The following is a 13,551-nucleotide window of genomic DNA, read 5'->3' as shown; positions in this document are numbered from 1 at the left end:
GTGACATCAGAGGTTGGCACTTCTGTGACATCAGAAGTTGGCTGGTCTGATAAAAAAGTCAGCAGGTTGGCTGGTCTGATAAAAAGTTGATTAGATGTGTGGAGCACTGTTTAGGTGCCCATCCACTAGCAGACATGAAAACGACTGCATGATTACGACATTGTAATCGTGCAGTCGTTTGTCAGTCTGTGATGAGCCTGCACTGAACGAGCAGTCGTTCAGTGCAGGCTCATCAATCATCTGCAAACATGCTGAACCTGACGTTATTGTCAGATTGTCCAGCATATTTGCACGATGATAGACCAGCAGGCACGCTCATTGCTGGTCGTTTAAGACATTTATACAAACGATTTGCAAACGATTTATGAACGATAACGATATCATTCAATCGCTCACATAAAATGTCTAGTGGGGGGGGCATGGCCTAGCTGTCAGGCAGATCGGACGTGTCCCTGCACTGCTCCCGGGACAGTCCCTCTAACATACAGACCCCGTTGATTCTGAGGGTCCTCTGCCCCTACCTGGTCCCTTGTGGGTCTGCTCTCCTCCCGTCCGAGCTCCGTGGACGGAATTGTGGCTCCGGAGACCCCACGGCCTACCTTACTTCCAGAAGCCGCGGGCTAAATTTTGGACTCTGCCGCCGCTTCCTGGGCCTGTGCTGCCACGGCGGACGCTCCTCATCGCCACGACTTCTCACCGCTCTGCAGGCCTGCTCAGCCGTGCCAGGACCCTAGGTGAGACTCCGGTGGAGGCGTCTGCGCTTGTTGCCGCGAATCGCGGGAGGCGGCCATCTTGAGGCCTCCCTTCTCCCATAGCGGTCTCTGGATAAGACAAGGAGTGGAGGGGGAGTGCATCTGAGGGTTGACCAGGCTGTCCTACTGTCCTGCCTGTGTCTCTGACCAGCCTGCTTTGCCCTATACAGGCTCCTGATGTTACTGGCCTGCCTCTTACAGGGATAAGGTAAATAAGACACTCACTATTATCTTTCCTTGGAGGAGCTTTCTTCTGTGTAAGATCTGTGTCCTCCCTGCACTCAGTGGACACTAAGCCTTCAAATGCGTGTCCTGACAGCCTTAGCCATGATATAAATATAAGGCACTGAGGGGAAAGTGTAATATGACACCCATTTTCTGCTATGCCTAGTTATCCATCTTTTCCTTACTACATCAATTTGCTCTGATATGTTCCCTCATGGGGAGACACAGTATTGCTAAACGCCCTGCTGCCACTCCAGTTAAACCTCCACCTAACACTGCGTTCCATACTTTATTTGGCATTTCCACATCAGCGACTGGTACTCCTCCAGGTCCTACCTCTCCACATATGGCTTCAGGGAGCTCTGATGGAGGCTCTACCCCGCAGTCTCATTCACCCCATCTTACTCCACTTGTTCCTGTTAATTCATCCGATATTGGGGAGATTCTGCAACATATACGGTCCTTGCCGACTCGACAGGATATTCAACAGGATCTACAATTATTGGAACAAAGAATTCAGGAAACAGTCCAGACTCACATCTCCTCCATCCGTTCGGACCTCACGTAGCAGAGACAGTGGTTTCCTTGGAAGATCACGTGGATTCCGTCGATACCCAGCTTGGCAACTGCAACGTTTTGCTCTCTCGCCACTCTCGTATATTGTTGGAAATGCAGCGTAGATTGGATGATGTTGACAACAGGGGTAGACGTAACAATTTGCGGATCCGTGGGGTCCCCGAAGATATTACCCAGTCGGGAATTGAAGATGCTCTCACTAAAATATTTAATGAACTTCTGCATGTTGACCCGGATACTAGGATCCAATTTGACCGAGCTCATAGGGCTTTGCGCCCTAAGGGTATGCCCTCTGAAAAACCCAGAGACATTATATGTCAACTGCACTACTATACGGTGAAGGAGCAAATTCTACGAGAAGCCAGATAAACTAAAGAGATCGACTTCAATGGATGTTCAGTACAGATTTTCCAGGACCTCTCGTGGTCAACGCTTCAACAGAGGCGCCTCCTCCGCCCACTCACAGAGGAATTACACAAGCGGGACATTAAATTCTGCTGGGGCTTTCCGCTAAGTATACAAGTGATGCATGAGGGGAAGCTTCATATTCTTCGAGAACCTGCTGAACTGCCCCAATTCTGTTCTTCTCTTAGTCTGCCTGCTGTTACGGTCCCTAACTGGCTGGATTTATTGGATACCAGCGTTCCCTTGTCATCTCGTAGGGAGATCTGGCAGCAATCTCGAGGTTCCAGACGTAGGCCAGGAAGAGATCCTGCAGCTGAGAGCGAGGAAACTACTTGATCAGGAAAGTTATGATTATCCGTAATCTCCCTTTGTGTACTCATTGCCTTTTTGTGGACTTCTCGTTGATATATGCTGTTTTCCTATACATTATAGGATGCTAGTTGCTGTTATATGTACATTTATTTGAGATCCTGTTATTTGTTTACATAGGTCCCAATAGGACTTGAGCAGTTCTTCTGTTTAGCTTGATCTTTTTCATGGCTATCTCTAATCTACTAGCTAAATGTCTTTCTATTGTTCTTACATATTTTATTGTTCTAGGCGACTATTTGTTTTTCTATTAATTTAGATAGGTCCCATTTGTTTTTGTTTTTTTGGACCTATTTGGGGTGTCATGTTCATTACTACCCTCCTATTTCCCCCTACTCCGTTGTGTATACAATGTCCATGGACCCCTTAAGGGCTTTCATGGCCTTTATTAAGGAGTTTCATTTTTATGCTATTTTCATTTTCAGTTTTGAATTGAGATTGCTACCATGCCCTTTGTTTTTTATGATTTGTTCTGTGTTTTTCTTGTTTTTTCCTCATTTCCTTTTTTCCTTCCTTCCCTTCTGTGTCTCTTTCTCCCTCATTATTGTTTTGCTGATGGACACTATCTGTATGCAGGTATTTGATTTAGGTACCCAACATTCAAGACACTCACCCACACACTTTAAATATGGCTAAGTTATCTATTTTTTCTAACAATGTAAAGGGTCTTAATATACCGAAGAAACGATCCAGTCTTTTACATACGTTGCAAATGGATAAGGTAGATATAGCTTTTCTCCAGGAGACGCATTTTAAGAAAGGTGTGGCCCCGTCTTTACATTCTCGTTATTTTCCAGTGGGGTACTTTAATGATTTCTCCGAAGCCAAGGCTAGAGGGGTGGCCATCTTGTTTTCTAAACATCTAGTGCTTTCTGATATCTCAGTTGTGCGTATTGGAGATGGTAGGGGTTTATTAGTTAAGGTTACCATAGCCAACCAAAAATATTCCCTGGTAAATTTATATGTACCCAACAGGGGTCAGTCTGGCTTTCTACGTAAGTCGTTAGAATCGATAGAGGACCAGTTGGAGGGCATCCGAGTGGTTGGTGGAGATTTTAATTGGGCCTTGGAGCCTTCTCTTGATACCACTTCTGGTTCTCTGTGTACCTCTATTAAAGAGACTAAGAAATTTAGACTGACATTGCATGATTTCCAATTGGTAGATACCTGGAGACTCTTACACCCAGCAGAGAGGGATTACACCTTTTATTCTTCCCCACATAATTCTTATTCCCGCATTGACTATATTTGTGTAGACCATTCCCACTTAGACCTTCTTGCAGATGCCACTATTGGGCAGATTTCCAGTTCTGACCACGCCCCAATATCTCTAACTTTGTACCTTCGCGATCCCCCCCCGCGCCAGTGGCACTGGAAGCTCAATGAACAATTCCTTCGTGATTCATACTGTAAGGATCAAATTGGGGAAACCCTGAGAGAGTACATTTCTCATAATCTCACAGATGATGTTTCACCCGTCTCAATCTGGGAAGCTCACAAATGTGTGGTCAGAGGTAAATGTATTCAGTTAGGGTCCTATCTTAAAAAAAAGAAAACTGAAAGCAGGGATGCTTTGTTATCCAAAATCCGGATGCTCGAACTTACCCATAAAAATACTATGGCCTCTGATATATTTGTAGAATTTCAAAAGGCTAGAGATGCTCTTAACAATTTACTATATGAAGGGGCTAGTAGAGGGTTTCGAAGATGTCGTCATAAGTACTATCGTTGGGGGAACAAACCAGGCAAAATGTTGGCTAGGGCTCTTAGAGCTCAGAGATCCCTGACTTATCTCCAATGTATCAAGGATCATACGGGCAAACTTTGTCATACAGACAAAGATATTGCAGCAGTCTTTCAGTCTTTCTACTCTACCCTATATAACCTAGGTCCGGATAATGTGAATTTAGATCATACAGCTCGGGTATCGCAGATTCAGAGGTATCTAGAAGAAATAGCTTTCCCTACTCTCCCCAAGGCGGTGGCAAAGGCTCTGGATTCCCCTTTTACAGAAGACGAATTATCTGCTGCTATTAAGTCCTCCCCTTCTGGTAAGAGTCCCGGACCTGATGGCTTCACGCTGTCTTACTACAAGGCGTATCAAGACATTCTCTTGCCACTTTTGTTAAGGGCCTGTAATGCTGTTTCAGCGCATACCCCTTTTTCCGGTCAATCGCTTGCAGCACACATTACAGTCGTCCCTAAGGAGGGCAAGGATCCATCATTACCGGCGAGTTATCATCCGATATCTCTTCTAAATGTAGACGTTAAGCTTTATGCGAAGCTTATAGCCAATCGGCTTAAGCCTCTTCTTCCGTCTATCATCCACTCGGACCAGGTGGGGTTTGTCCCAGGTAGAGAGGCGAAAGACAATACCACCAAGGTCCTTGACCTGATACACCATGCAGTCTCCTCTGACATTCCCATGATGCTCCTCTCCACTGATGCTGAAAAGGCATTCGACCGGGTGGATTGGGGCTTCATGACAGGGGTGTTGCAGTGCTTAGGTTTGGGTGAAGTCTTCCTTTCAAAAATCCTGGCTCTATATAGGGCCCCTTCGGCCCAGATACGAGTAAATGGGATTTTGTCGACTCCAGTCCATATATCGAATGGTACTCGTCAGGGCTGTCCGCTCTCTCCCTTGGTTTTTGTACTGTGCATGGAAGCCCTGGCGAGGGCAATTAGAGCAAACCCTAATATAACTGGCCTTAAAGTGGGTTCACAAGACTATGGCCTTGCCCTCTTTGCGGATGACCTGCTAGCGATATTAACTAATCCGGTTATCTCTCTCCCTAACTTAATGAGAGAATTCCAGCGTTTTGGGGATCTCTCTAATTTTAAGATTAATTATAGTAAATCTGTTGCCTTAAATGTCACCACTTCGGTTGAGACAGTGTCTGCACTTAGTGCCTCCTTCCCCTTTAAATGGCAGGCTTCTTCTCTTAAGTATTTAGGCATCTGTATCCCTAGACGTATATGTGACTTGTTTGCCCTTAACCATACACCGTTGCTTACCTCCATTCGTAAAGAATTGGATCGGTGGGGTATGCAGGGGTTTTCATGGCTGGGCCGTCTAAATATCATCAAAATGAATATTTTACCGCACCTCTTATATCTACTGCAGTCTACACCGATTGCCTTACCCTCTGGCTTCTTGTCGGAAGCACATATCCTCATCAGAAAATTTGTCTGGGGGGGGTAGAAAGCCCAGATTTAAATATGAAGTGCTTTTTAGGCGGAAATGCAGGGGAGGCCAACAATTGCCAATGATATCCACATACCATCAGGCCATTATACTCGGTAGAGTTCTGGACTGGACTCGGGGCACAGTGGGTAAGCAATGGGTGGAACTGGAGGCGGAATCATCCAATCTTCACTTGAGCACTTTGCCGTGGTGCTCTAAAATTGCTCGTTCCTCACACCCAATAGTCGGCCCTACATTGGAAATATGGAAAAAATTGCGTGTTAAATCTGGGATTTCTTCAGTAATATCTCCCCTTACTCCTATCCTTTATAATCCCCTTTTCCCTCCCGGGACCTCAGGACGGTTTTCCTCCACATGGTCTGATGCAGGGATTTCTAGGGCAGGCCACCTTGTGTCCAAAGGTCAATATATAACTTTTTCAGATTTTTGTAAAAATACTTCTCTTACAAACCAAAGTTTCTGGGCCTACATTCAGATTAGACATTTTGCCTCTTCTCTTGGGGGCCCTTCAGTATTTGCTAGAGATATGACACCCTTTGAATCTATGTGTTCGCAACGGCAGTCTCCCACACATATAATTTCGGGTATATACAAGATTTTATTATATAACATGTTTGAAGATGACCCTCTTTTTGTAAAGGCCTGGGATAGAGACTTTATTAAAAAAGACATACATATTAATTGGGATAAAGTGTTCCAAGTTACTAGTATGTGTTCCAATAGTTTGGAGATTTTGGAAACGCAGTATAAGGTAATGACAAGATGGTACCGCTGTCCGGTCATTCTCCATAAATGCTATCCCACGGTGTCCCCTCTCTGCTGGAGATGTTTTGGGGAAACAGGTACGATGATGCACATCTGGTGGGATTGTTCACTAATTGTCCCCTTTTGGGTAGGGATAATAGCCTTGGCTTCGGAGATATTAGGTTACTCTGTATCATCTGGTCCGGACTTCTGGCTGCTCTCCCATACATCCGACCCGATTTCTCTTTATAAAAAGTCCCTTCTTCGACATATTAATAATGCTGCTAGGGCGGTACTCCCAGTTCGCTGGCGCTCTCGGATCCCTCCGACAGTGTGGGATTGTTGTCAACGCCTTGACTTTTACATGACCATGGATGATGTCCTTTACTCAGCCCCTGAGAAACATTCTGAGTTTATTGCTATGTGGTCCAGCTGGATTGATTTTAAATCATCAGCCTCATATGCAGCCCTCATTCCACAACCTTAATTTCTAAATATTTCTGGTATTCTGGTTTAGAGTTCGGTACATCCAGTGTATATTTGCCCTCTCCCTTCCCCTCGTCCCCCTCTCTATCTTTGCCTCTCTATTATTTTTCTTCCCCATCTTTTTTCTTTTCCTTATTTTTCTGATTATTTTATAGTGAAGTACGCTATACTTTAGACTTTACTAAATTATTTTAGTTTTGGTTTCTGGTTTTTGTATGTCTAAGTATGGAGCTGTATTATTGTGCTTTTTCATGTACAATACTGTGTTTTGTATTGATTCTTTTTTGCTGCAAAAGTATGTCTTGTGCTTTGAAAATTTAGAAAATAAAGAATTAATTAAAAAAAAAAAAAATGTCTAGTGGATGGGCACCTTTAGTTCGACAGTCAATTTGGACAGTTGGAGGAAAGTTCATCTGATGTATGGCCAGCGTGATTCTATGCCTGCCCCTAATGGAAATTGTCAGCATTATTTTAATGTCAACATTTATCCATGTCAACCCTCTGTTGTAGAAATTGGTAATGTCAACATTTTAAACTGAGACATTCTGACTGCATTCCAATGCTTCATGCTGGCCAAAGTGTGCAGATAAGATTTAACATTAATCTGTTGTTACCACAAAAGGTAAACCACACACTGCTTTTTATTGCTACAAAATACCCAACAGTACAGAGAGAAACATTAGGCATATGGGCTTTGGAAAATATATATATTTAGGGATCCAGTTCCTACGGGACAGTCACATAGGGCACACCAAAGTATAGACGGTATAAGTGACTGCCTAGGGACCCCGCACCTCAGAAAATTATCTGGCCTAGATTATCAATAGTGCTTGAAGCACTGCTGTAGTTAGGAGGGGGTTGCATTGATAAGTAGATTACCCAGTCAAACCATTCTATTATATAATCAGAAGCTATTGTTGCTTTTGTTTGCATATCCACCAGAGGTCCTCTAGTCTTAAAAGACATTCCAAACATTGAGGTACTGTACTCAGTTCAACAAGTTAACCAAGTTTATCAACGTAAATTTGCTTGTGTAGTTTATGCCACTTGAAATTATCTGATCTAGAAAGCAGTTGATTCCACCCTGCAGCCTGAGGCTATTAGGTGTGTATTGTATAAAGCTGGGTACACACTGACAGATACATTGGCCGATCAATTGATCGGCCAATGTATCTGCTGCCCGTCGGGCAGTGTGTACCCGCAATATGTCGGTGAACGTCGGCGTTCACCGACACATCGCATTGGCTGTGCTGCACAGCCGATGGACAGATATGTCTGCAGACATATATGTCCACTGGCAGGTGTGTAGTGTACGGGCAGTCGGCAGACCGCCCGTACACACACAGCAGCAGCCACAGGAGGGGGGCGGGACACACCCCCTGGTCGCCGGGACCTGTGGACAGGCACAGATGATGGTTGTACAGTGGTTGTACACTCGATCTGCAGATTTATCTGTATAGTGTTTACCCACCTTTAGAGAGAATTTTGTTGATCTCGAGTAATGCTGGGTACACACTCACCGATATATTGGCAGATCAATTGATCAGCCAATATATCTGCTGGCCGTCGGTCAGTGTGTACAGATGATATGTCTGATAACCACGTTGGTTCACAGACATATCGCATTGGCTGTGCTTCACAGCCGATGGACAGATATGTCTGCAGACACATCGGAAAGTGTGACCACCCGTACACACATACCAGCAGCCGCGGGGAGAGGGACGGCCTCTCCCCCAACCTGCCTCCCTGTCAGCGGGACCCATGGCTGCCGGTGAGATGATGGCCGTTTAGTGTGTATTAACGACCATCATCTAATGATCTATCTGCACATCACTCGATCTGCAGATATATCTTTCAGGAGTGTACCCAGCTTAAGAGGTCTTATCTAAAGCTGGGTACACTGTGTAATAATAATTATAATAATGTTGCCTAGTTGAGATGTCAGTGTTGGCCGTCTCCTGCAGCAAGTGTACAGGCAAGTCGCCCGTTCACACAGCCAGATGTGCTGATATATCTGCAAGATTTATCGCATTGGCTGTGCTGCAGGACCAACATTGTTCACAAACATTTTGGGTGTACACACCCGCCGATCCACTACTGATATATTGCTCATCGATGGAAAAATCAGATATTGAGGCAACATGAAAACAGCCAAGATCATATGTTCACTGTTTATTGAAATGGTGAGAAATGAAGAAGACATTTAAAAGTGAAAACACCATTGATAGTCTCTCCCAGATACAAATTAATCAAGTAAAACAGTATCGGCGCGCTGTGATTGAAATGCTTCTGGCTATTACACAGTTTTTAGCCACACTGATGAACTCATGAGCCAGAATACTATAAAATAAATTGTACAGCATGTAAAAACTGTGAGTATCTGTAGCGGATAAGTTCAGATGGCCAATGGGAGACTGAGGTGTTGCAAACAAATAAAACATAACTTTTATTTTATATTTTAAAACAATACCTACATTGGCATATGTATTTTGCTGTTATTATTAAAATAAAAAAAGACAAGAAGTGTTAATAGTAGGAAAAAGTGTTTAAAATTAGTTGGTTCATTTCACTGAGTCACAGTAAGAGGTAATGTTGGCTCTTATATTTTATATAATAACTAGTTGAGACATTCAAATATATATGTGCGATCCTCTGTATTAACCTATTATATTGAGGTATATTTATATTCAATAAAACGATTGTGTGTTGTGTCCACACTGTAGATGTCTCATATAACAAGAAATAATCTAATCCCAGTCTTGAAAAGAGCAACTGCAACAATGTAAGCTAGTTTTTGCTTCAAAGTTGTCTTGGTCCACAGTTAATATACATAGTAACTGGCTGTGAATACACCTCTAATCTCTCGTTCTTTTCAATAATGTTAGTATATACAAGGGTATTGTACACAGTATGCTACTGGATTAATTTATCTGGAGAGAGTGTATTTGAATCTCCATTTTATATTTTAATTTTATATTTATAATTATCCAGTCCACAATACTGTTTGATATGTCCCACGTATTTAATCTCATATGATCTTAGCGCACAGGTATAACAAGTGAATATCGCACTTCTACTTATAAGAGTATATTCTCAAGTTATTATTGCTCCGTATGGACACTAATATAACATATATGTGACTTAGCACACGTTAGAGAAGTGATAACTCCCTGATAATATTATTAAAGTGCATATGCCTGTGTATATGTTAAACACATATATGCATCGATACTGTTATATACATATGTTACTGGTCAGGCGTCCGTAGTTGCTCTGACTACGCACCGTAGTGTGTGCTGTGGTGGCTAGACGCGCTGACACCGTGAGCTATGAGATTGGTGTAAGACAGCCTATAACCTTGTTGGCTGTATATTAATCACGTGGAGTATACTTTTTACTCAATTCTCAGTCCACAATACTATTTAATGTGCCCCACGTGTTTAATCTCATAAAATGTTAACGCACAGGTGTAACAAATACATAACGTGCTGTTATTTTCAAGTTATTATTGCATTTTACTAGTCAGCCATCCGTAGTAAATCTGACCACGCACCATAATGTGTGCTGTGGTGATAAGACGCGCTGACACCGTGGGCTACGAGAGTGGTGTACAAACAGCCTGTAATCTTGTTGAATGTATGCCAGCTACGTGGAATATAATTTCACTTAGCGCTAGTATATGCGCTATAACATTGATACGTGCTGGCACTGTGTACCAGCCAAACTGTGACTCAGATAGTTGGGATCACTGAGTCACAGTTTGGCTGGTACACAGTGCCAGCACGTATCAATGTTAGAGCGCATACACTAGCGCTAAGTGAAATTATATTCCACGTAGCTGGCACACATTCAACAAGATTACAGGCTGTTTGTACACCACTCTCGTAGCCCACGGTGTCAGCGCGTCTTATCACCACAGCACACATTATGGTGCGTGGTCAGATTTACTACGGACGGCTGACTAGTAAAATGCAATAATAACTTGAAAATAACAGCACGTTATGTATTTGTTACACCTGTGCGTTAACATTTTATGAGATTAAACACGTGGGGCACATTAAATAGTATTGTGGACTGAGAATTGAGTAAAAAGTATACTCCACGTGATTAATATACAGCCAACAAGGTTATAGGCTGTCTTACACCAATCTCATAGCTCACGGTGTCAGCGCGTCTAGCCACCACAGCACACACTACGGTGCGTAGTCAGAGCAACTACGGACGCCTGACCAGTAACATATGTATATATAACAGTATCGATGCATATATGTGTTTAACATATACACTTTAATAATATTATCAGGGAGTTATCACTTCTCTAACGTGTGCTAAGTCACATATATGTTATATTAGTGTCCATACGGAGCAATAATAACTTGAGAATAAATATACTCTTATAAGTAGAAGTGCGATATTCACTTGTTATACCTGTGCGCTAAGATCATATGAGATTAAATACGTGGGACATATCAAACAGTATTGTGGACTGGATAATTATAAATATAAAATTAAAATATAAAACGGAGATTCAAATACACTCTCTCCAGATAAATTAATCCAGTAGCATACTGTGTACAATACCCTTGTATATACTAACATTATTGAAAAGAACGAGAGATTAGAGGTGTATTCACAGCCTGTTACTATGTATATTAACTGTGGACCAAGACAACTTTGAAGCAAAAACTAGTTTACATTGTTGCAGTTGCTCTTTTCAAGACTGGGATTAGATTATTTCTTGTTATATGAGACATCTACAGTGTGGACACAACACACAATCGTTTTATTGAATATAAATATACCTCAATATAATAGGTTAATACAGAGGATCGCACATATATATTTGAATGTCTCAACTAGTTATTATATAAAATATAAGAGCCAACATTACCTCTTACTGTGACTCAGTGAAATGAACCAACTAATTTTAAACACTTTTTCCTACTATTAACACTTCTTGTCTTTTTTTATTTTAATAATAACAGCAAAATACATATGCCAATGTAGGTATTGTTTTAAAATATAAAATAAAAGTTATGTTTTATTAGTTTGGTTATTTTCCAATTTTCTATGTCTTAGTGTGCACCTTATCAGTCTCACACTGTTTTTTTTCTATTGATGTAATATTTTATCCATTCAGTGAGCTAGGTAGCACCATCTCCCCCATATCAAAGAATGTACAAAAGAGAATGTACATTTTTGTTATTACGATAACTGAAATGTATCAGTAGGGGCTTTAAGACTAACAACAATAAGTCTGTGCGGGAACTCATAGCAATTATCTATTGATGTGTTGCAAACAAGTAAGCTTTTTATTCCAGAATTGAAATGGCAGAGCCAGTGTAATGACTTCTTACATAAGGCAAACAGTTCAGGAACAATAATTCAGCTTACATGAGACAGCAATTCAAACAAGCAGAGTATTCACAGCACAGTCATGGTTCAGATTGTCCAGCATAGAGAGAGCTGCTGAAGGTGCAACTTCTCCCTCACATTTCCACTGACTAACTCAACTTGCCAGGTTTTCATATCTTAGCTGGTCTTAATTGAGGTAAGGGTGTGGTTCCTCTATGGCTACAGGAGGTTAATCCTTTCCTCAGAATGTCGGAGAGACCTACTCTGTCACCCCCCCCCCTAAAAATGGCGAACCTAAATCGCCTGCGGTGGAAGCCTGACTCTCCAGCCCATTTTGGGACAAAAAAATCTGCATTCATGTGCAGAAGTCCCAGTCTGTGCTGCACTTCACAAGAATAAGGCTGGAGAGCCAGGTACCCACCTTGTCAGACTTGCGTTATAATTTTTCATGGACTGTAGCCATTTTTAACGGTGCATGATCAGTAACCACAGTAAACCTGGCCCCACAAAGATAATATATCAATGACTCAAGAGCCCATTTTATAGCGAGCCATTCTTTTTCTATTACAGAATATATAGTCTCTCGTGGTAACAACTTTCTACTAAGATATAGAATAGGGTGTTCAATGCCATCAAACTCCTGACCCAAACCTGCCCCCAAGCCCACATTTGAGGCGTTTATTTGTACGACAAAAGGCTTGGTAAATTCTGGGGACTTTAAAACTGGGCCTTTACACAAAAGAGGTAATTTTGGTGAATGCAGACTGACAGTGCCTTGACCACTCAAGATTTTTTGGGGCAGAATATTTCAAATGATCTGTTAAGGGAGCCACTAAGGTACAAAACTGAGGCAAAAACCTCTTGTAATAGCCTACTGTGACCGGACGCCTTTCGCCTAGGCCGTCCCTGGTCATGGGTTAGCGCTTTTGGACTCCCACTCACCGTCAGTGACCTCCTGTCACTGACTCCGCCCACTGCGCCGTGGGCGTGTAACGATGCTGCCACCACCAAACTCTACCATCGGCGTTTGGAACCGCTTATTAGGTACACTCAGGCTCCTGCCTCGGAACCTGGAACTGCTTCTGCTGCGTATGCGTTTGACTAACTGCGGACACACCTCCTGTTTGGTGTCGGCTGTTCCCATCTGATCCCTCACAATGGACCAGGTCTGCACCGTAGCTTGGCAGAGAGCTTGAACTTGGAGACACAGAGCTCTTACCCAGAACAGCAGGAGAACGGAATAGCGTTTTGGCGCAATTCTGTTGGTCGCAGGATTGAGTCAATTGGTAAAGGCAAACGGTGTTGATTTGCTCAATGTCTTAAAGAAGACCCTCCCTTCCGTCTGAGGGGGAATATCACACAGAAATCAAACAGCAATTCTCCACAAAGGATTTTCAAAGATGTACCACATACAGGAATCTTATCAGCAGCTCT

The sequence above is a fragment of the Taudactylus pleione genome, unplaced genomic scaffold (assembly GCF_031769625.1).
Source record: "Taudactylus pleione unplaced genomic scaffold, aTauple2 ptg000397bl, whole genome shotgun sequence".
Lineage (NCBI taxonomy): Eukaryota > Metazoa > Chordata > Amphibia > Anura > Myobatrachidae > Taudactylus > Taudactylus pleione.
The sequence above is the reverse complement of the archived record's forward strand: the minus strand, read 5'-3'. Positions refer to the sequence as shown.